Source organism: Stegodyphus dumicola, chromosome 7 (assembly GCF_044657685.1).
Source record: "Stegodyphus dumicola isolate Sdum_Otavi_A_Nest chromosome 7, ASM4465768v1".
Taxonomy (NCBI): Eukaryota; Metazoa; Arthropoda; class Arachnida; order Araneae; family Eresidae; genus Stegodyphus; species Stegodyphus dumicola.
Window position 1 is genome coordinate 8,478,593 of NC_140774.1, and position 23,628 is coordinate 8,502,220.

General features: G+C 34.0%; 1 long non-coding RNA gene across 1 annotated transcript; it reads left to right on the forward strand.

The window, feature by feature from the left end:
• The first annotated feature begins 15,667 nt into the window (after positions 1 to 15,667).
• LOC146996092 (uncharacterized) lies at positions 15,668 to 21,438 on the forward strand. The gene is made up of 4 exons (XR_015041939.1): positions 15,668 to 15,804; positions 16,904 to 17,013; positions 19,127 to 19,164; positions 21,214 to 21,438. It is a non-coding gene; the product is annotated as an uncharacterized LOC146996092 (long non-coding RNA).
• The last annotated feature ends 2,190 nt before the right edge of the window (positions 21,439 to 23,628 follow it).

A 23,628-nucleotide genomic window follows, 5' to 3' on the forward strand; every position in this document is an offset into this window, starting at 1 on the left:
TGGCATATGATTTATTTGATTGAGGCTGCGTGCTTTGAACTTGCCTTCTGGCTTCGGCATAGGAAATGTTTCTAGAAACTTTTATGGTCTGAACATCCTTTTCTATTTTCCATTTTGGACAGGAACGGGAAAATGCTGGATGGTTGCCCTTGCAATTAACACACAGTGCTGCAGCAGTGCAATTTTCGCTGTCGTGGCCAACCAACGAACACCGAGCGCACGTCAGGGTCCCACGACAGGAGATCTTCGAATGGCCAAAACGCTGTCACTGGAAACATCGCATAGGGTTTGGAATGTATGGACGTACAGGACAATTGAGGTATCCAGCCTTAATATTCTTAGGCAGATCAGGCGATTTGAAGGTCAGGATCACGTGTTTGGTGTCAATCAACTGACTTTCCTTACGCATCTTGATCCGCCTAGCGCCACAGACATTTTGGTCAGCTAACTCGGAAACGAACTCTTCTTCTGAAACAGAGAGAAGGTCGATTTCCGAGATAACACCTCTACAAAAATTCAGAGTTTTATGCGCTGACACAGTTATAGCTACATTTCCAAGTTTGGTTTGTGACAAAAGGGAAGCAGATTGTGTTGGCGAAACAGTATCTATAAGCAGGTCTCCAGAACGGAGACGCTTAATATTCTTTGGCTGACCTATGCATGAGTTAATGTATTTGCTTACTAGAAAAGGAGACATCTTTTGGAGTTCACCAAAAGGACAAGAGACAACTAGGAAGCGCGGATTTTCAGTAGTTTCCTTTGCATTTACATCAGTACGGATTTTCTTACTAATAGGTTTCTCAATTATTTCTATATCTTGTTTAATTTCGTTTGGGTCAGGTTTTTTTAGTATGAAAATTGAAGCCATGTTTAAAAGAGAAAAATTCGGGTCCGACGGCCCCGCCCACCACGGAGCCCTACAAGGGAACACAGATTCCTGTGTTAGGGCTAGCCGGACCTATACGCAAACTGAAGCCCCACAGTCGGCTTTCCCGAAAGCAGGTACTCCCGAGAGCTTGACCCCAAGCCACTGACACAAGGACTAGTGACCAGCCGATTGACACCCGTGAGGACGACTAAGGTGCCTCCCGTTTAGCTGAAGCAGAGGCCAAAGTAGTGTGTTGGGGACAGTACCTCGCCCCTCAACTCCCAGGACCCTCCTTTCCAGCGACACGGGTCTCCACGCACGGCAAACACGTGGGCAGTTTTCTCGCCACTCGAAAACTAGAAACAAGGTCTGTTCCAGCCTCTCGTGACGAGCCCCAAACTCCGTAGAGAGAAACCACAAGGGAGAAGGGAAGGGAAAAAGTTCCAGCCAAGAGGAGAGGAGACGGAAAAGAGAATAGATCACTGGGGCTCCAGGATCGTGACACCCGTCTCATCAAGAAGATGATCCCCTGAAGGGCTAGGGTACCTCGGGATTGCCACACCCGTACTCACAAAAGTGAGCCCCCTGAGGGCTCAGGACTTCGGATTTCTCCACCTTCCTTAAAGAAATCCCCCTTAGTTTAAATCTTGCTTAGCCGAATCCTTCTTTAATTTCCCCAGTTTCTGAGTTTTTCCCTGCTTTACGATGAAAATTTCGTCGGTCGTTTTGGGGGATCCATCTTTCTTCGGCCATTGCTTCGCTTTGTTTCCGTAATTCTGTTGTTGCTTCTGTTGCTGTCTTGGCGTATTTCACTGAATTCTTCGCTCAAATTGGCGACGTCTTTCGTTGTCTGCAGCTCTTCGACTTTCAAACTGCACGTCGAGTTCCAATAATTTATCCAAAGTCGTTGGGTTTTTGAGCTCGATGAAATCTTGAACTTGGGGCAGTAGTCTAGGGATTATAACTTGAATGATTTCAGGATCCGGGCGACTTCCACACAAAAGCTTAAAAACTTGAATCTTTCTTAAAATAAAATTTGACAAATCTTCGATTTTTTCTTGATATCTGCTAAAAAGTTCCGCCTCTATTCTGGCTCGATCTCGTACGATCGGGAGTGCTTTCACCAAAGAACTTTTAAAATTTTCATACGTATAGGTGGGGCTTCCTGGTTCACCCAAAAGATTCTTTCCAATATATTTAAACCAATTTAGCGCTTGGCACTTGGAAGCGCTGGTGGCACGCGTGACTTTCTGAAACTCGTGGACTGAATATAACATAAAATGTGCATCCAGTTTTACCAGGAAATTAATTACGGCTGTCCTGCCGTCGAAACTTGCTGCTGGTTTCATGGATGCCCGCATGGTTTGCACAATGTAGTCAAATCCTTCTAGGGCAGGAGGTGGTAATTCCGGGTTCTGTACAGGTACTGCTGGTACCTAAGGTTCATCTTCTTATTTTCCTTCGAGCGCCAGTATCAGGACTATGTGTACTGTGCATAATCTTGGCAAACATATTGGTGACAGTATCAAGGTCCTGTTCTCGAACAGTGAGCTGAATACAGCTATGTTCTTGTGAGTGCTAGTAGAACTACAACGTAAGAAGGGTGTAAAATACGCTTTTATTTAAATCACTATTTACAGCAACTCCCAGCTCGAGAGTTATAACCAAAAAATAATGACCGCACTTGTTTCTAAACTGAACTGAACAATCAAACAATTTAAAGTAAAGTAGAAATTTAAATAGTCGCTGTTCTCAGAGCTTAAACGCGAGATTTGGCCTATCTATGGTGCGTAGCAAGCCTTAGCTAAGTACTAACGCACTTAAATCATTTCAATAAGTATTAGAGTAATAGCGCTAAAGCCTAAGAATTTAAATACTAACTAGTCTGGCGAACGTCCACCGAACCGAAGTGGTCTGAGACTAAAAGCTCTCTCACCCTTGAGAAGTTTCTCACTAACCTTTTAAATACAAAAAACTTGGCTCCAACACAAACTAGCATAAAGCTGAACCGCGCGCTCATTCTGAAAGGAAGTTGAAATAAAAGTTTACAGGAAAGGGTAACTTAAAATAAAAAGAAATTTGGTTAGTTTAAACTAAAATTTTACCAGATGTTTAAGAAAACTTTTACTTCTTTTCAAATGCAGATTATATTATATTTGTCTTGTTTGTCTGATTACATCCAGTACAACTTTCTTAAAAATTTCATTTCTTTAGGAGAGTATTAAAAAAAATAAATACAAAGTGAATGTAACTTGTAAGTCTGAAATCAGTATGTTTATTTTCTTATGCAAATCAGAATCTTTATCCATAATTTGGAGGGCAAAAACCGCATGTTGCTATTTACCTTTTAAAGCAAGAGCACTTCTGATAGTTGATTAAGCATTACCCTGAGATACCTACCTCTAAAGGTGATAAGTATTTCTGTGAATATAAATAATGATACAGCATATCACTTCTTTAAAATGACCATCTTTATGTAAGATCCAATTTATCTGTAAATGCAAGCTATCACCTTGGAAGTTGTTGTCTGTAAATATGTATGATTAATTTTATTTGATAAGCTTAACATAATTTTCTCATTAATCTAATAGGAAATGTTTTAAATGATGCTGATATTGTGCACACTAAGACAATGAACCAATTTAACTACACATAATTTTTTTATTTAGTGGAGTTTCGATTATTAAAGATAAGTAATATATACAGATAAAATATATTTAAAACATCAATAACATTTAAAAGAATTAAATTTCATGTTTAAGTACATGTTCTTAAATACTTAGGTCAAATAAAAAATCTATTTAAAAATATTACCTTTTCCAATATAGCAGCTGCAGCTACATATTTAAAATATTATGGTTTTATAGCTTTTATTTCTTATTTTATGTCTTTACTGTCAAAATAATGACTATATGCATATGTAAAAATAAATAACACAATGTAAAATGCCTCTTACATATCCACTGACTAATTCATGGCACAATATATGTATATACAACACTATTATACACAATAAATAACACTATTTACATAGTAGTACACAGGTGTGTTATGCTCAATACATGGAGATGATATAAAATATACTTACTGCAAAATTAAGTCCAAATTTTAAGTATATGAGATAAAGTTTGTATTCATCATCACTAAAAACAATACACATTTAGATGCAGCTTATAAACTTGTATCGTATAAATTTCTTAAACCCAGTAAATACATGAAAACTATAAAAAATAAACATGAGCAACATTAGAAATACAAAATAACATGATGATGCAATTTAAACATTAACAGAAAAATTTATTAACGTTTGATACTCACAGAATCAGTTCTCATAACACCTGAGTGTAGATATCAAATACGCAAGTAAAAATTGTACATTCAATTTATTTTTACTACAAAATATGTAAATTTTTATTCAGACAACATTTTAATAAGCTATGTACATTAAATTTATTATACTACAAAATATATAACTTTTGATTCTGGCAATATTCTTATAAGCTATATAATTCTTGATTACAGTAGAACTGTATATATAAATTTAATACAAAAATAGAAAGCATAAACTATATAACAAAAATCATGCATTAACAAAACAGAAATATTTAGAATGTACCGGTGATATAAAGTTAATTTATTGCTAAAACTGAACATATAACTTACTATCAATGTGCAAAAATTGGAAATAAAATAATTGGAATAAAATGGTGACATTATATATTAGTAGATAAATTCATAAATAATAGAAACAGGTTTTATCGAGATTCATTATTACCGAAACTAAAGTGCACGTTAAAATTAATTAATTACGTAATGACTTTTTCATTTTTTTTTACTGCTTTGCGAGATGCATCTGTATCAAATACACTTTTGTGTTTTGTACCTTTCTGTACACTTTTCACATTCATTAAATTATTTAAATATTTAATTCGTATAAATGTCCTGATTTTTACATATGTCTGGATTATTTTCTCGTCAAGTTCTGGAAAATTTAATTTTAATTTTTCAACAATGTCTTTTATAACTTTGCCACCTTTTCGAAACTTTTCACCATGATAAAGTATGAAGAACTGTTCCATTTCATGTACAAATTTTGTCCATTTTTCTGATGGTTAAATAAGTCCACCATATGTTAGCTGGCATATCCATGATGAGATACTATATGAATGATCATTTATCATTTCATAGGTGTGGTTGTCAAGCGAAGGCTGATTTTTTTTGTGCTTTTTGGCAATCCACCCAGCTACATATGCAAGACCATCGTCTTCCATTTCAGTTCTGGTATCAGATATGCAGTAATCACCATGATAAACTGATATATCATGTGGCATTAAGGTATGGTACAATTTATCTGGCAGTCTGAATCATCTATATTTTGCCCCTCAGGGGCTCACTTTTGTGAGTATGGGTGTGGCAATCTCGAGGTACCCTAGCCCTTCAGGCGATCATCTTAGTGAGACGGATGTCACGATCCTGGGGCCCAGTGATCTATCCTCTTTTCCGTCTCCTCTCCTCTGAGCTGAAACTTTTTCTCCGTTCCTCTTCGGAAGTTGGGGCTCGTCACGAGAAATTGGAACAGCTCTTGTTTCTTGCTTTCGTGTGGCGAGAAAACTGCCCACGTGGTTTGTCGTGCGTGGAAACCCATGTCGCTGAAAAGGAGGGTCCTGGTAGTTGAGATAGGGTGTGGAAGGAGCGTACCTTTCCCAGTGCATGGAGGAGAGCTGTTGTCATTCCTATTGCTAAGCCAGGGAAAGATCCAAGGAATCCCTCCAACTATCGGCCAATTGCCCTTACGAGTTGCCTCTGCAAACTGTTTGAAAAGATGGTAAACAGCCGCCTATTCTACTTCTTGGAAAAACATAATATTATATCACCTTATCAAAGCGGTTTTCGAAAGGGGAGGACTACCGTAGATAATATGCTCCTCTTAGAGACATCTATTCGAAAAGCTTTTGTAAGAAGAAGTCACCTTGTCTCAATATTTTTTGACATTGAGAAAGCTTATGATAAGGCATGGAGATACGGTATACTTCGCGATCTTCACGAGAGTGGATTGCGCGGCAACCTACCAATTTTCATTCAGAATTTCTTGAACCCTAGAACTTTTCAAGTAAGAATTGGCTCTGTTTTATCAGATGTTTTTGAACAGGAAGAGGGTGTGCCTCAAGGCTGTGTGCTTAGTGTAACCCTGTTTAGTTTAAAAATAAACTCTGTATTAAAAGAACTTCCTCCCACCATCTTGGGATCTCTATATGTTGATGATCTGCAGATTAGCTGTCGAGGAGCAGACATGAGATATGTAGAGAGGCAATTGCAGATGGCTCTGAATAAGATCCAAGAATGGTCAGACAAACAGGGATTTACATTTTCGAAACAGAAAACTGTCTGCGTGCACTTTTGTAGGAAGCGTGGTCTCCATCCTGAACCTGAGTTATATTTGAATGGTACAATTATTCCAGTTGCGCCTGAAGTAAAATTTTTAGGAGTGACGTTCGACCGAAAATTGACTTTCCTTTCTCATGTTTTAAACCTGAGAAAGAAGTGTCTAAAAACACTAAATATTTTAAAAGTGTTGGCGAACACCTCCTGGGGTGCAGAGCGTTGCTCCATGCTTCGCATTTACAGAGCGCTTATCCGCTCTAGACTGGACTATGGCTCAGTTGTTTATGGATCCGCTCGGTCATCTGTTTTGTTAAAACTGGATCCTGTTCACCATCAGGGTCTGCGGATTTGTTCAGGAGCTTTCAGGACTTCTCCTGTGCAGAGCCTATATGTAGACTCTAACGAATCATCACTTTATCTGAGGCGTGAGCAATTGTCCCTTTTGCAATATTTTAATACTCTATCTCAACCTGAACATCGCAATAAGCTGTGCTTACTTGATAATGAGTGTAACACATTATTTGAAACACGTCCATCCTGTGTTCCTACTTTCCCTTTAAGAGTTCGCCCTGTCATTGAGGAACTCTCCCTCTCCGATATGTACCCCCAAGCAGTACAGAATTTTGAAATTCCACCTTGGGAAAATTCACGGATCCAGCTTCTTGATGTTTTTAAACATCACGTAAAGGCGAGCACTAACGAGATCGTTTACAGACAACTTTTCGCTGAGCACAGGCACAAATATAGCAGTTATCATCCGATATACACAGATGGATCAAAGTCAAATGATCATGTCGGGATGGCTTTTGTGTTTGAAGATTACATTGAGAGCAGATGCCTGCACCATGCTTTCTCAGTCCTAACATCTGAACTATCCGCAATATATTACGGTCTTTTTTACATCTCAAAGCTCTGCCACAAAAAGTTCATAGTTTATACAGACTCGTATAGTGCTCTTAAATCCTTGGAAGCTTTTCCCAACACTCAGAATCCTCTGGTAGTGGATGTTCTCAAAATTCATAGAAATTTAACAATACGAGGATATGAAATCCTGTACTGCTGGGTTCCCGGGCATACGGGAATAAAGGGAAACGAGCTTGCAGACATCGCGGCAAAATCTGCTGTTGAACCGTCCACTCGCCTTATTCCTTTTAGAGACATCTGCTGTGTAATCAAGGGAAAGATGCGGAAAAAATGGCAACAAATTTGGGATGTTCAGCATCACAACAAGTTGAGAAACGTTAAGCCTAGAATTCAACATTGGGATTTTCCTGGAAATCGTAAGGAGGACGTTCTTTTGACTCGCCTCAGAATAGGTCGCACTAGAGTCACACATAACTATCTTCTCAAAGCTGAATAATGTTTGTTTATCTGTTCGTCATATTTTAATTGAGTGTCCATGTTTTAATAGTCTTCGCCAGAAATATTTTAATAGCTGTGACTTACCTCTTGACCGTTTAATCGGAAGAGAGGTCAATTGTAATTTATTTTATTATTTAAAAGAGATTGGCTTTTATTACCTAATGTAATTTATTTTGAAGACTGTGTCTTGAATTTTAATATGTGCTTTTAACTTGTGTTTATATGACTTCATCCTCTGGATTTGATACATTTATCTACTTGTTTTTATTTATTGAATTTTAATGACATCAATTGTAATCATCCAACCTTGTGTTTGGCGCGTCATAATCATCTCTGGTTTTTGCGCCATAATCAGTCACTCACTCACTCACTCACCCTGGTAGTTGAGAGGCGAGGTACTGTCCTCAACACACTACTTTGGCCTCTGCTTCGGCCAAACCGAAGGCACCTTAGTCGACCTCACGGGTGTCAATCTGCTGGTCACTAGTCCTTGTGTCAGTGACTTGGGGATAAGTTCTCGAGAGTACCTGCTTACGGGAAAGCTGACTGTGGGGATTCAGTTTGCGTATAGGTCCGGCTAGCCCTAAATCAGGAATCTGTGTTCCCTTGTTGGGCTTCGTGGTGGGCGAAGCCGTCTGCTTCCACGCAAAACTAAAACTCCGCACCTAAAGAACAAACGTCTAGCATGAGTAAGGTAACACTTTGATTATTATGTAGGGCGGCGCCGACGAACTGTGCCAGTCTAACCAGTTGTTTGCTGGTGCTAAGTTTCTTTTAAAACCCGAATCTTTTCCTTTTTCAATATGGCTAACCCTCACATTTACGTAAGTAAAGATTTCGAAGTCGTTCAACATAGTTCTGAAAAATCTACTGTTAATAAACTACGTACAGATGTAAATACCAATAATCCTAATAGTGATCCCCTTTCGTTGTTATATCTAGTCCTTCTGGCGAGCTGCATAAGATGTCTCCTTTCGTAATAAATAAATACATACAGTCTTGTATTGGTGAGCCGAGAAATATAAAGCTTCTGCGCTCTGGAGACTTGCTTATTGACACAGTTTCGCAGCTCAGTCTGCATCATTACTTCAGATAACCAAACTTGGACAAGCGAATGTCAAAGTAACAGCAAATAAGACACTGAATTATTGTCGTGGTGTAATCTCGGAATGGGACCTTCTGTATGCTTCTGAAGAAGAGATCGCATCCGAGCTGTCTGACCAAAATGTCTCCGGTTTAGGCGGATCAAAATGCGTAAGGGAGGTAAGTTGATCGATACCAAACACGTGATCCTCACCTTCAACACGCCTGATCTGCCTAAGAATATTAAGGCCGGATACTTAAATTGTCCTGTAAGACCTTATATTCCAAACCCTATGCGATGCTTCCAATGACAGCGTTTCGGCCATTCTAAGAAGTCTTGTCGTGGCAGCCTCACATGCGCCCGATGCTCACAGATTGGCCACGATTCTGAAAATTGTACCGCTGCGCCTTTGTGTATAAATTGCAAGGTTGAGCATTTTCACGCCTGTGCCTAAAATGGAAATCAGAAAAAGAAGTGCAGACTGCAAAAGTTACCAGAAACATCCCATACGCCGATGCCAGAAGATTAGTCCAAAGCACACAGCTTCGACCATATAAATCATACGCCAGTACTGTTAAATCATCTCGTACAGTGTCCACCCAAACATCAATAAGCACGCAGACGCCACCAAACAAAACTCAACAGACCACAAGCAACAAGAAAAAAGAAAACCCAACCTATATAGTACAAAAAAAGAAACAGTAATTCAGAGCAAACCCAAAAATGTGAGTCAGAAAATAATAAATAAAAATAAAAGCCCTAGCAATAGCTCTTTTGATGAGATGATTTCTGAATCTGCGGATTCAGATAGTAAGAAAGTAAAGAAGGGTCTGGAAGTTCCTAAGCATCTGCTTCCACGCAAAACTAAAACTCGGCACCGAAAGAAGATAGTAAGAAAGTAAAGAAGGGACTGGAAGTTCCTAAGCATCTGCTTCCACGCAAAACTAAAACTCGGCACCGAAAGAACAAACGTCTAGCATGAGTAAGGTTGTCGACGAACCGTGCCAGTCTAACCAGTTGTTTGGTGGTGCTAAGTTTCTTTTAAAACCCGAATTGCTCCGGAGGAATCCTACTAAAATAAGGCTCTATGCTTTTAAGTATTATTCGTTCAAAAATTTTGCTGAAACCTGGAAGAAGGCTGATGGGTCTGACCCCATCAGGCTTGGTAATATCTTTTCCCGGTTTGGGAAGTAAAATCACATTCGCCGTCTTCCATTTACTTGAAAAGTAATTATTTTCAAGCCAAGCATTCAGAATACTTGTAAATTGTGTGATGATATTAAGAGGTAAATTTTTATAGTGACATTCTTGATCTCAGGTTCAGGTTCAAATTCAGGTGGAAATGTAGTAAGACACCCAGTGTTTACTAAGTAATGTAGGTATAGTCCCACTACACTTCGGTTTATTTTTAAAGTTAATATTCAAAATAGTACATAGTATAATATAACATAATATAAAAGTACAAATAGTATATCAACATTTTGATTGATATCATATCTATTAAATATAATTATAGTAGTTATAATAGGTATAATAAAAGTCCCCTCAGGGGGGCTTACTCTTGTGAGTACGGGTGTGGCAATCCCGAGGAACCCTAGCCCTTCAGGGGATCATCTTCTTGATGAGACGGGTGTCATGATCCTGGAGCCCCAGTGATCTATCCTCTTTTCCGTCTCCTCTCCTCTTGGCTGGAACATTTTTCCCTTCCTTTCTCCCTTGTGGTTTCTCTCTACGGAGTTTGGGGCTCGTCACAAGAGACTGGAACAGACCGTATCTCTAGCTTTCGAGTGGCGGGAAAACTGCCCACGTGTTTGCCGTGCGTGGAGAATTGTGTCGCTGGAAAGGAGGGTCCTGGTAGTTGAGGGGCGAGGTACTGTCCCCAACACACTGCTTTGGCCTCTGCTTCAGCTAAACGTGAGGCACCTTAGTCGTCCTCATGGGTGTCAATCGGCTGGTCACTAGTCCTTGTGTCAGTGGCTTGGGGTCAAGGTCTCGGGAGTACCTGCTTTCTTAAAACCCGACTGTGGGGCTTCAGTTTGCGTATAGGTCCGGCTAGTTTAGTTTAGTGACGGAGGACGCGAGCACCATCTCTCTACCATAGCGGTTAATTGGTATAGCACTGCGTCCCCCTTTATCTAAAGTAACCCAAGATGGTATGGGGAAGGGAGGAGGCCGCACGACATCCCCAGAACAGTCGCCGAGACCCAGCATATATTTTGAATGTCATGTAATAGAAATAAATAAATAAAAAAAAAGATGAATTAAGATAAAATTAAAATTTAAAATTTAAAAAAAAATGCCAAACAAGGGCCATGGCAGATAAGTACTTTGCTAGAATTAGTGCTTTAAGTGACATACATATGCAGTATGGTATTATATGAGACATTCAATGATACATGATATGTGATATTACGTGAAATATTACTGGATGAAACTCAATGGTACTGACATTGGTTAGTTGTATAAGTATAACATTTAGACTGTTGCATACCACACGATACATGAAATCTATATATTACATGAATCTTGAAGACATGACTATATACTACATAGGGACTACAGACCACATACTACATAGAGGTTAAAGGCTACATACTGCAAAAGGACTACATATTACATGATATAAGAGACTAAGAGATGGCAATAATTAAAATAATAATGATTTTGCACGATATAACATATTGCTGCATTATATATGGTATAAAGATATAAAGCTATATGAAAAGTAACTTTGAATGATATACATGATGCAGGATAACTTATTATGCCTGATACCATATGATGCGAATGATACCAAAAGTAATGTGCTGTATGACACCACGGAAGGCATAATGCAACATGGTAGATAATACTAGTGATACTATAATACAGCATGATTCTACATTATTCTACAAATACATTTATACTGTATAATTACATGATTATATGATGCCACATACATAGAATAACTTAGTACATGATATGTACTAAATAACAGGCGATTCCGTTGACACTATGTTGCTATTTGAAACTACTTAACAGACATGATGCATTTATTACTGCATAAAAATACGCCGAAGAGAGTATAACCTAGCATAATACACAATAGACATATCATAGTACAACATAATACTACATAAAATAATGCAACATAATACCACATAATACTAAATGATACTACACAATACCACATGATACATACAGGATACTTCCATTACCACGCATTACTTTGTGTGACAACAGGATTGTATGGACGATACCATGTTCCTACATAAAACTAATGGCATAACGTTATATGATACTACATGATACATTTTGGGTGATAGAGAATACATAAAGAGATACAAATCAATAATGTGTCCAATATTAGCATCATGATATTTATTACACTTTGTTGGAGTACCATATGTTATTACGTAAAACTAATGGCATAACATTCTATGACACTGCATGATACATATGGGGTGTTAGAGAATACAGAAAGACATATAAGTATGGGGAAGGGTGAGGGGCCACATGAACCCCTGACACCAGTCACCGATTTAAAATAGAGTGCCATACAAGAGCCTTGGCAGATAGTACATTGCCATACGATAATATTTTGATTCATACAGCATGTTACAGATGCGGTACATATTATGTATGATGGTGTATTACAAATAAGGTACACAGTACATAATCTTACATATACAAAGACAAATACATTTAAAATATGCATATTACATTACATTAATTTGATTATGTGCATGGGAATATTTTAGATATAGGAAATTATATTAAGATTTACATGTGATCCAAGGGCAATATCGTGTTGCAATGGTTCGTATGTCTTACATCAGAACTTATGGCATGTAAATTATGCATACACTATACGTTACATACACTATACTGATACATTATACACTATACTGATACATTATGCACTATACTGATACATTATACACTATGCTGCTATACACATTATACTATATATTACATACACTATACTGAAATATACATAATACTGATATATTATACATTTAGCTGAGATACATAGCACAGTTGACTTTTTATTATATATACATGGTTTTATACTGATCATTTATACACTAATATACTCACAATAACTCAATGTGTACTCAATATATGTACATTTAATAATTGTGCATGTTAGAAATAGCACGAAATATACTCTGTCTTGTTTTGTATCGACCTGAATAGTATGTTTGTATGCTGCTGCACACCTTTAGGCTGTTTGACACAGATCTGTGCCAAGCGCAGAGAGTTTATCCATTACTTTTGTTAGTGTGTATATGAAATGACGTTGCTTTATAAGAAATTTACAGAATGCTTGGCGATTGGTCTGCGAGATGGGTATATGTAGTCCAGTTGTTAGTGGACATGTTGTGACATAGTGTTCTGGAGTTCCCACTTCTCCGCAGCTGCATATATCCGTCTCACTGATGCCGTGTTTTGCAAAGTTCTCCGGGAAGGGACCATGCCCCGTAATGTAGCGTATGAGCTGTGGATTACTTATAGCCTTCCCGGATCAACATATGATAGGTGATAGTAAGTTCTGCGTCCTGTCTCTCCTTGGTCCCATTCTTCCTGCCATTTAGACGTAGCGTGGAGTCTCAAGAATTTTTTGAGGTGGTATATGGGCCAGGGGATGTTAACTGGACCTGAAGTTCCACCTAGAGCCGCGTCCTTAGCTAGACTGTCTGCCATCTCATTTCCGTAATATCCTACATGTGCCTTAGTCCATTCCAGCATGTACGACTGTTCATTGTTCTCTCGCAATCTTTGTTGTATGGATGCTATGGTGGGTGATGAATGTTCCGCATTATTAATGGCGTGTAAAACGGATAGACTGTCTGTCTTAATGGTTGCTTCCCTAATTTGTTTTTTTGTTGTAGATATTGTATGGCCTGTTCCATGGCTATAGCTTCACTTTGGAAAACACTATTAAAGTCCCTAAGGTCTCCTTGCCATTTGTGTATTATTATTGGTGGACACAAAGCAACGAAGTCACTGCCCACTTTGTTGCCAATTTTAGAGCCGTCAGTATACACTGTGATATCTGACGGTTGTTCCAATACCGTAGTGATACCCTTGATTCGGACGCCTCCGCCCTTCGTGCTAGGATGAATGTGCAGGTGTGTGGCCTGTGGTTCGAAATCCTCTGGTAGAAAAAGCTCGTCGTCGAAGGTTGCTGGACGTTTCAGTTGTTCGACGAGCTGCCGTGCGGCTTCTTCTTCGATACGTATGTGTAGAGGAAGCAATCCTGCTACTGCGTTTAATGCGGATGATGATGTCGTGCGATAAGCTTTAGTAATTTTAAGGGCGAAAGGTCTTTGTACTGTAGATAGGTGCCTTATCTTTCTGCCTTGCATGGGGTAGGCCCATATCGCTGCGCTGTAGGATGCTATTTTCTCAACTACTGTAAAGTACAGCGTCTTTTGTATGTGGAGGTTTAATCCCCATTGAAAGCCTTGATGTCAACGTAGTTGTTTTGCGATGATGGTCGTACGCTGTTTGATGTCTAATATGTGGAGTATTCACGTCATTTTTTCATCAAATATGAGCCCTACCCAGGCAGCACGTCTCCAAAAATATACGTATAATTTTGGTGAAATAAGGGTATGGTATTTTTTGCACGTTACTTTTACGAAATTTATACGAATGAAAAAGGCTGAAGTTACTGTTGACTCTTGATCGTTATTTTCCACACGTTATTTTTACGAAAATTATACGAATTTGAATGTACTGATAAAACTACCGCCGTGATGGTATATTTTATTCGTCACTTTTACGCATATTATACGAATCCGAATGTTCTGAAAGAAACTACTGCCTTTATGGTATATTTCATTCACCACTTTTACGGATATTATACAAAGTCTAAAAAGATTGAAAATGAAGTTTATTAATTCAAAATATTTAGTGTATTTCTGGCATTTCACTTTGTTTTCCTTGTCCACGAACATGAAAAAATGGGCATTCATATATGAGGCTAAAATTTTTCTATAAATTTTAACATGTGAGCTAAATTTTTACGTGCATTTTTACAAAAAATTATATTTTCTTAATTCAAACATCTTCAAAATAACTTATTTATTTTCTTATATCAAATTTGTTATTTTTATTCATAACACTTACATTAATTTACACAATTTAATTTCTTTTATGAAAATCCTATTACCCATTTAACTGGAATAAGCTGTATATTAAATTTGTGTACTTACTGAGTTTGGTATAATACTCGCCTTATTTTATTTAGCAAATGTGGGCAATTAAATTGGAATAAGACTAGCAAATCTTTCATGTCGAGGAAAAGAATAATAAATACAGCAGAAGATGCTAGAAAACGTTTAACTTCTTGAACAATAGTTTAATGTAGACCAAAGGATCATTAATTATAATCAAAGATATACTAATATTTTTTATTTAATAATAATAACTCTACGAAATTGCAAGCTGAATCCTGATATTTTACATATATTTCAGTTCCTTTAATCTTTGTTATAAAAATCATATGAGGCTAATTTTTTTTTTATTTTGTTTAATGTACGGAAAAAATGATATAGCGATTTTAGTAATTTTTATATGAGGAAAAAATTAATAAATAATGTAAATAAATAATTATATTATATTTTATATTTTTCCTGAAACAGTTAAAGACATTCTTAATATGGAGATCTACAGAATAAGTACAAGGGTCCAGTTAAATGAACTCAAAATTTGCATAGTTAATTTTACGCTAACTTTTAAAAATTAACCGGATTTACGATTATACACTGAGCATGCGCATACGCAGACATTTCTATTTTTCGTAGAAAAATTTAATTATTACCTTAAGACAGAGATGCTGTGAATATAAATTTATATAATGCAAAAGTAAGTTTATTTCATATGCTAATTTAGAGGCTTTCTTAATATGTTTAATTATAAAGAAAAAAAAAAGCGTTGCAATTCTTGTTCACTGACCAATCGCAAAGCAGACACTTTCTACTTCCGGTTGTGGCGGGATATTTGTGAAGTCAGCACTCAGCAATGGCGGTCGAAAAGAATGGTAAAGTCGCAAAGAATACTGTTTGTTCGTGGATTGGCGTTTGTGACTGAATCCATCGAAGTTACTAATTATTTGAAAGTAAGTGAATATTTTATATTTTCAGTGTTTAATACTCGTACTTTCTTCACCTATATAAAATTTTATAAATAGCGTCTGTGTAGGAAATGTGATTTTCCATGTGTTGTTCTTTTGTGTACGTGCGTAATGATTCATTTTCGGGATTTGATACTGTTAATGACATAGAATACCAAATCAATAAATTGAAAAAAAATTTGCACTAGTCTGTTTCTTACTGTTTGTGTCACTTCTGTTTGTATGTGTCTCACCTTTTTATAGTTATATTATTTTTACTCAAACGTTTTAATATTTATCTTAAAGCATACTGTAATTAAGCAGGAAATAGCTTTTAATGGAAAAAGAAAGGCAATATTAACATGACAAATTGTTCAGAAATCTGTTATGGAAATGTTATCTACCTTATGCCAAAAAATAAAGCATGTAACTTTCATTTATTTATGAAATTCAAAATTTTTTATTTGCTTAGTGTTTTCCCTAAAAATAATTTAATTTCTTATTTTTGAATTTAGTTTTATAAATTTGCTTTAATATATAATCTTTAACTCAAAGATATTGTGCTATTAAAAAAGGAAATTTTATGCCATAGAAACACAGGTACTTTGTTCCAAATCTGTGTTCATTTTTTTTTTTTTTTTATATATATATACTGAATTTTTATGCACTTGTAATTACTGAAATATATCCTTTTATGAATAATAAATAAGTCCTTTCATGAATGCATTTCTTTTTTGTTTGTTTGATTTTGTTGTTTTAAAAGATCTGCCATAGTTAATGAAAGAAAATAAAGTAAGAATACTTTACTTTCAGTTTTGAATAAATTTATTACTATTTACTGCAGCTTCAAGTTTCTCTAAACATAATTTTCGAAGTCAAAACTTGATAGTTATGTTGATTATTAGACTTGCATGAAAAAATTAGTATTTGATCTAAAATACCTTAAATTATTTGAATTATATTTTACTAAATCATGTATTTTGATATAACTAGATAGTTAAAAAAATTAAAATTGTAAATGTGCAGAAATGCTTATATAAAACCAAGAAATTGTTTATATCTTTGTTGCTTTTTCCCTTGTAAATTAATTATATATATATTACAGTCTGGGGAGTCAGCACCCTGCTGAATTGTAGTAAACGAGACGTCCAATCTACTAGACCATCAAAGATGCAGATTTGGATTTTCTATTTCATAGTTATTGAAATCATAATGGTATGTTTGTTTAAATTAGTACTGTTTATGAATGTGATAAAAATAAATTCTGATAAGCTAAGAAATTATTTATTTTCTATTAATTATGAACTGTAAATAATGTAACCAATTTTCTTCATAGTATTTACTAAACATTTTTTTTTTTTTTAAAAGGGAGGTAGTCTTATTTATACAATTCTTGCAGAGATACCAAGAAATAAAACATTTCAGGAATTTTCACTCAGTATATCTTGATGTGTAAAATCGTGTTGTTCAATGCCATATTACTTTTTCACAGGAAAGTAATTTTGTTGATCTAACATCTGCATAAATCAAACTTTTTTAAGAATGATTACAGTTTCTAAGCTAACATAAAATTTTCAGATTTAGAAAATATATGTTTAATGTAGCATTAGTTTTCCATGGAATAGAAAAGGTTTTCAAAATGTTCAGTTGTTAGAGGGAAATAATATAAATGAGATTGTCCTGATACAGTTTCAGCTGGAAATGAAACTGAATTTTCGGATAGTGAAGATTTCATTTAAGAATTCTAATAAAACTGATTAATGTAAATCCTCTGCATTTAAAAATTCTAATAAAACTGATTAATGTAAATCCTCTGCATTTAAAAATTCTAATAAAACTGATTAATGTAAATCCTATGATTCATGTAGGTATTCTTCTGTTATCAGGATCAGATTCAGAAATGTGTGTTTATATGCATGCATTTTTAAATGTAGGTGCTCGTGTGTGCATGTATATATTTTTTATGTATGTATGTGTATACTTTACACATATATGCGCATACATGCATATACACATGCTTACATATCTACAGTGGAACCCCGAGATACGAGTTTAATTCGCTCCAGCATTCAACTGGTATAGCGAATTTCTCGTATCTAGAAACAAGCTTCCCCATTGAAAATAATGGAAATTCCGTTAACCCGTTCCACACCCCAAAAAATATCAACATTTTAATATCAAGTCAATTTTTCCTAATAAATAACACTGGTAAATAATATAACAATAGTTTAACTTTGTTACCAACATTTTAACTCCTTCTCATTAATCCACACCAACAACAGCATCTCAATATGTTCTCTTTTATGTTGCTTGGAAGAAACGATAATTCCTTTGGCTACATCAGGTTTCTTAATTTCTTCCTGCTTCTTCAGAATAGTATAGATTTTCGATGTTGAAAGGCCGCAAGTCTTCGCCAATTCCGTCACCATGCTTATGTTTATCTATGATTTCTTTCTTGATATCGACGGCCATGGCCTCCTTATTTTTCTTTGCAGCACTATCTGAGGCAACAATCTTCTTGCGAGGCATCTTGAAATAATTATTTTCACGTTAAATGTCAAAACAATTAACTTACAAGTGCACAAACACGTATATAAAAGAACACTGAGTGATCTGTCGAGGGGATTCCCCGAGTTGAGCCAGATAGGGGATATGGCGCCACCCGTACCAACAGCCTGGCTCGCTACTGGAATTAATGCTCGTATTTTGCTCATACTTTCCTTGTATCTCGAGGTTTCATTGTACATTTCTGAATCCCGTCCTAATAACAGAGGAGTACCTTTGCCAGTATTGCAACAGAGCTAGAATGAATTATTGTGTTAAATATGTGGAAAATGCATGCTTAAAGTACTGTTATTTTCTAAAAATTTTCTGTATGTCTATTTTTTACAAGAAGAAAAAATAGCTAAAAGCTGTTAATTTACTTGTATTTATTAGTCCAAAGAGGCTTTGTCCCTAAAGAACTATTGTTTTTGTTTTGCATTGGTTCACTATAAATATGTTTCACTTTTCAAACTGTTCCTACCAAATATTAGAGTCCCTAGTGTGGGATTAATACTCTCTATCTTAGTGCCCTCTATAACCTATGTTAGGGTTAACCTGTATAACCTACAAGGATTGCCAGTTTAGGCGAGATATCTAGGTAGTCATCATAATACATACCTTATTTTTTATTATTTTTAAATTAAATTGAAAGTAATAAACTAGTTTTTAAGAATGGAGTTAAACTAGATTTGCATTCAACTCTGGTTTATTGTGTTAATGATGTTTTGCTGTAACAAATATGAATTTTTTGTTTAAGTATAATAATTTAAAATGTTTTTTCTAGAGAATGAAGTCACTAAGGTAAAGGTGCTAACTTGCAAGGTAATTTTCTATTCTACATTAACTCAATCTTTATGTCCTGTTACAGATATATTGGCAGAAATAACGAAAACCTGACATTCAAAAAGAAAAATAATAACGTTGAATGTAGTATATTAGATGGTTAACTGCGGTTTGGCAGCTCATTAATAATCTTACGCATACTGAGTACGAATAACTTTGACAATTACCGGTATTTTCAATAGTATAAAATTAGGCAAGAAAGCAGCTTTAGCTTAGCACCGATTTTAAATACAACTCTCTTACCAATATTGGTTTGACGAAGGTAAAATATAATTGAATTTAATAAGTTGGAAATACTGTCTGTCTTTCCATGAGTTAAAAAATAATTTCAAATAAAATTTCTTTTTTCAGTTTTTCATGTTATTTGTTTAATGTTATTATAATCTGATTTATCATATTTAGTCACATATTCCATCCCTCTGCACTATAGTATATAATTCAAAGGACTTATCAGTTTCAGCAATATTTTTTTTACCAGTATACATTTTTACCATAACTCTGTTTCTAAATCATATCCTGAAAAATTAAGGAGTAAAGTACACAAAGAAGGAAAATATGCAAGTAAATAATGGCATTTAGTGTTGTTTATGTGTCTAATATTTGTACTAGATTGTAAAAGTTATAAAATTCTATTAGCTTTTTTAAATTGAGATGCTTCTTTGCACCCAAATGGTTAAAGCCCTAGTGTGACTTTGGTACTTTGATCTAACTTCTATTCCTAATAAATAATCCAGCTGCATATAGTTTACTCAATTTCTGCCATGTGTAAGGTAAACAATATTAGCTTTTTTTAAATATATCTTTTACAACTATTCCATCAGGTAGATTTCTTTCATATTTTGCCTTAATTGAGTCATCCTGCTAATTAAGAATTTATTAAAGTTAATATGTTAAGTTTTTGTGTGTATAATTCATTTTAAGTATGTGCAAGCAAATGCATACATTAACAGTTATGTAGAATTATGTTTTAGGTATCAAATTCAGAAATTTTGGGGCTGTTTTTAGAAGATTTATTAATGATTTATACTATATTAATATTGGTAAAAAAATTCTGTGGCTTTTATATGAGAGTATATATTTTAAAATAGCTGCATGATATGGTAGAGGTAAAAAGCTTCATGTGGATCATAAATTAATATTATGTGGGAATTTTTCATTTATTTAATAAAGAAAATATTCAAGCCACAATTAAAATTTTTTCACTGGATTATTTGCATACAAAGTTTGCAGCAAATATTTCCTGCAACGGAAGTGACAATTTTTATTTTGCCAAGACAGGAAATTTAGTTAGTGTAAGCAGTAACTATTTTGAGATGTTAAACAGGAAGGCAAATTTTTTAATTTAAATTAATTTTTGAAGGAAGACTTCATTTTGTCTTGCTATCATTCTACGTGGCTCTTAACTTTTTTATGGTATTTATAATTTTATTGTTATTCAGCTTTCTGTTTGCTTATAATGCACATGAATGTAGACTTGAAATATTTTATATTGCAAACTGAGATGCCATTGTTATCATAATTAAAGATTTTTGCTCTGATTTTGGAGGAATTTACTGATAATACTTTTGATTGTGTATTGGTTTCTGGTTTATTGAAATGTGTAAAATAGCCTGTTAATGCATATACGTATGTTAATGACATGTATATGTTTATGAAGTATTCTGTTATATGTGTATAGTGTTGTGATTAGTTTTCTGCTTACTCTTTATTTAAGAAAAAGTTATCTGTAAGAAAGCGAATATTCTTTACTATATGTAGGAGTAAAATGAAAAGGCTAATGCAATATAATTAATACAAAATTAAGTTTTTTCTCATGTACTTAAATACTAAAGACTTTCTCAACCTTGCAGTTCTAAACAAATCTTAAGTATTTTTTACTTGAAATTATAGGCATTGTGTAAGGTATATAATTGAAGCTTACTGTGTGATAGTATAAAATTAAATTTTTAATTACTGAAATGTAAATTTTTAAAAACTGAAAACATCTGAAGTGTGAAATTATTACAAATTTTTCTTTTTCTTGTTTAGGAGCTGTTCTCAAAACATTGGGTGACAAAGAATTCACTTTTATAAAAATCGAGCAGGATATTAAAGACAGCGAACTATAGAACAAATATGGCGAAGCTGCATGAAGTCTATGTGGAATTTTATTATTGAAAAAAATATGTTCTTCAGATTTAATGTTAGTTTTTATTGTTTAACAGTAATTGCAGTTTTCGAATACCTGTAAAATAAACCTAATTCTTAAATTAATTTCATGTGTATTTCTTTTGCAAGTATTACAGTTCATAATACTTCAAACAACTTGAAATTTTATACTTGTTAATTTATGTGGGATATGTTCATAATAATTTTATAATTTAAATAACTCATTGTCATCTTATGAGCATAATCTACAATGCACAGCATTTGACAACAAATTAATGAAAAATTAGCCAACTTCTAATTGCTTTCTTTTGTCTAGTTGCCTCTTTTTAAATCATTTAATACCATAAAGCTATTTGATGAAAAAAATAATTGGTATGTGCACATCAACATGTACATTTATAATGATGTTATAGAAAAAGTCACATGAGATAAATATTTAAAAACTTAAATATTCCTAAACAAATTAACTTTTTAAAATTTTATCTGGTATATAAGATAAAATAAAGAACATATTTAGGTAATTTTGAATTTGCATAATTTTATGAACTTATTTATGAAATTAACAGTTACATTGTAAAAGGGAACTTTTTAAAAATACCTCAATAAAGCATTTCTTTTGTAGAGGTGAACTTTTAGTACTGATCTAATATAAGATTTTAAACTGAAAAAGACAATAATAATAGATTACAATACATTGCAAGATTGACTGATAAATGTAAAATTTTTACATATCATAATTATGTGTGTAATTAAAACAGAAGTTACTCGATTAACTTGCATGCAAATTAATATTTTCTTTAACATGTTTGGGATAAACTGAATTTTAATAAATAAATATGTATAGATTTGTGTATTATCTGAAGATATGAATGAAATATTTGTGACATTAAACATTCATCTCCAAGGAAAATAACAAAGTCAACTTGGTAAACTATTGGAAAAGGTAAGTTTTCTACAATTTCCTGGTCTATATTTAACAATTTTAAAATTTAGCACACTCATTCAAATAATCTAAACAAATTCAAATAATCAAAAAATCTAATTCAAATATCTAATGATGTTTTCTTTTGTGCTACATTCGTTTACTGAATTTGTTAATTAACTATATTGTACTTTAGATAGAAATTAACGTAGATATTCCCTGTATTTTACGGTACAAAAACTTATATATTTGATAATAATTGACCTAAATCTTCCCTATGTTTTCTGTGCATATACGAATGACTCTGGTAAAAATTTAGTCCGATGTCTTCTCCTCTTTACTGTGTATAAGTGCACATTTTTGGTAAAAAATTTGCATAAATCTCCAATTACCTATTTACTGCATTTTTCGTAAAATGTGCTTATTTTAATCTCTTATTTTTTATAGAAATCTATGCAAAAATGTTCTGCATATTATGATTAAAAGATAAAATTAATATCAAATTTTTACATATCCAACTTTTAGGTATGTACAGCAATATGGAATATATATAACTGGAAAATTTAAATGCAAAAAAATTAATTTCTATTCAAAAATTCCATAACACTAAAAGGCTGAAAATCACTTTGAATATTTCATTTCAAAGTGACTACAAAATATGCAATAAATTTTGTAAACCTGAGTTCTATGTTTTAAATCAATTAATGCTATCGTTCATTTACATGGCATAAGAAAATGCCCTTCAGAAAAGCAAATAATTTATTTAAAGTGTTATTTAGTAAACAACTGTTTGCTACAGTTTTTTACTAAATTTTAATTTATAAAATGAATTTAGTAAACAAAAATGCAAATGAACGATGGCATTAATTGATTTAAAACACAGAATTGATGTTTACTAAATTCATTGCATATTTTGTAGTCACTTTGAAATGAAATATTAAAAGTCATTTTCAGCCTTTAAGTGTTGCGTAATTTTTTAATAGAATTTTTTTTTTTTTTTTTTTTTTTTTTTTGCATTTACTAGTGCATTTAAATTTTCCAGTTATATATATTCCATATTGCTGTACATAACTAAAAGGCAGATATGTAAGAATTTGATATAAAAATTATTTTACCTTTTAATCATAGCATACAGAACGTTTTTGCATAGATTCATATAAAAAATATGAGATTAAAATAAGTACATTTTATGAAAAATGCAGTGAAAAGGTAATTGGAGATTTATGCAATTTTTTTACCAAAAAATGTGCATTTATACACAGTAAAGTGGAGAATACATCGGACTAAATTTTTACCAGTCATTCGCATATGCAAAGAAAACATAGGGAAGATTTAGGTCAATTACTATCAAATATATACGTTTTTGTACCGTA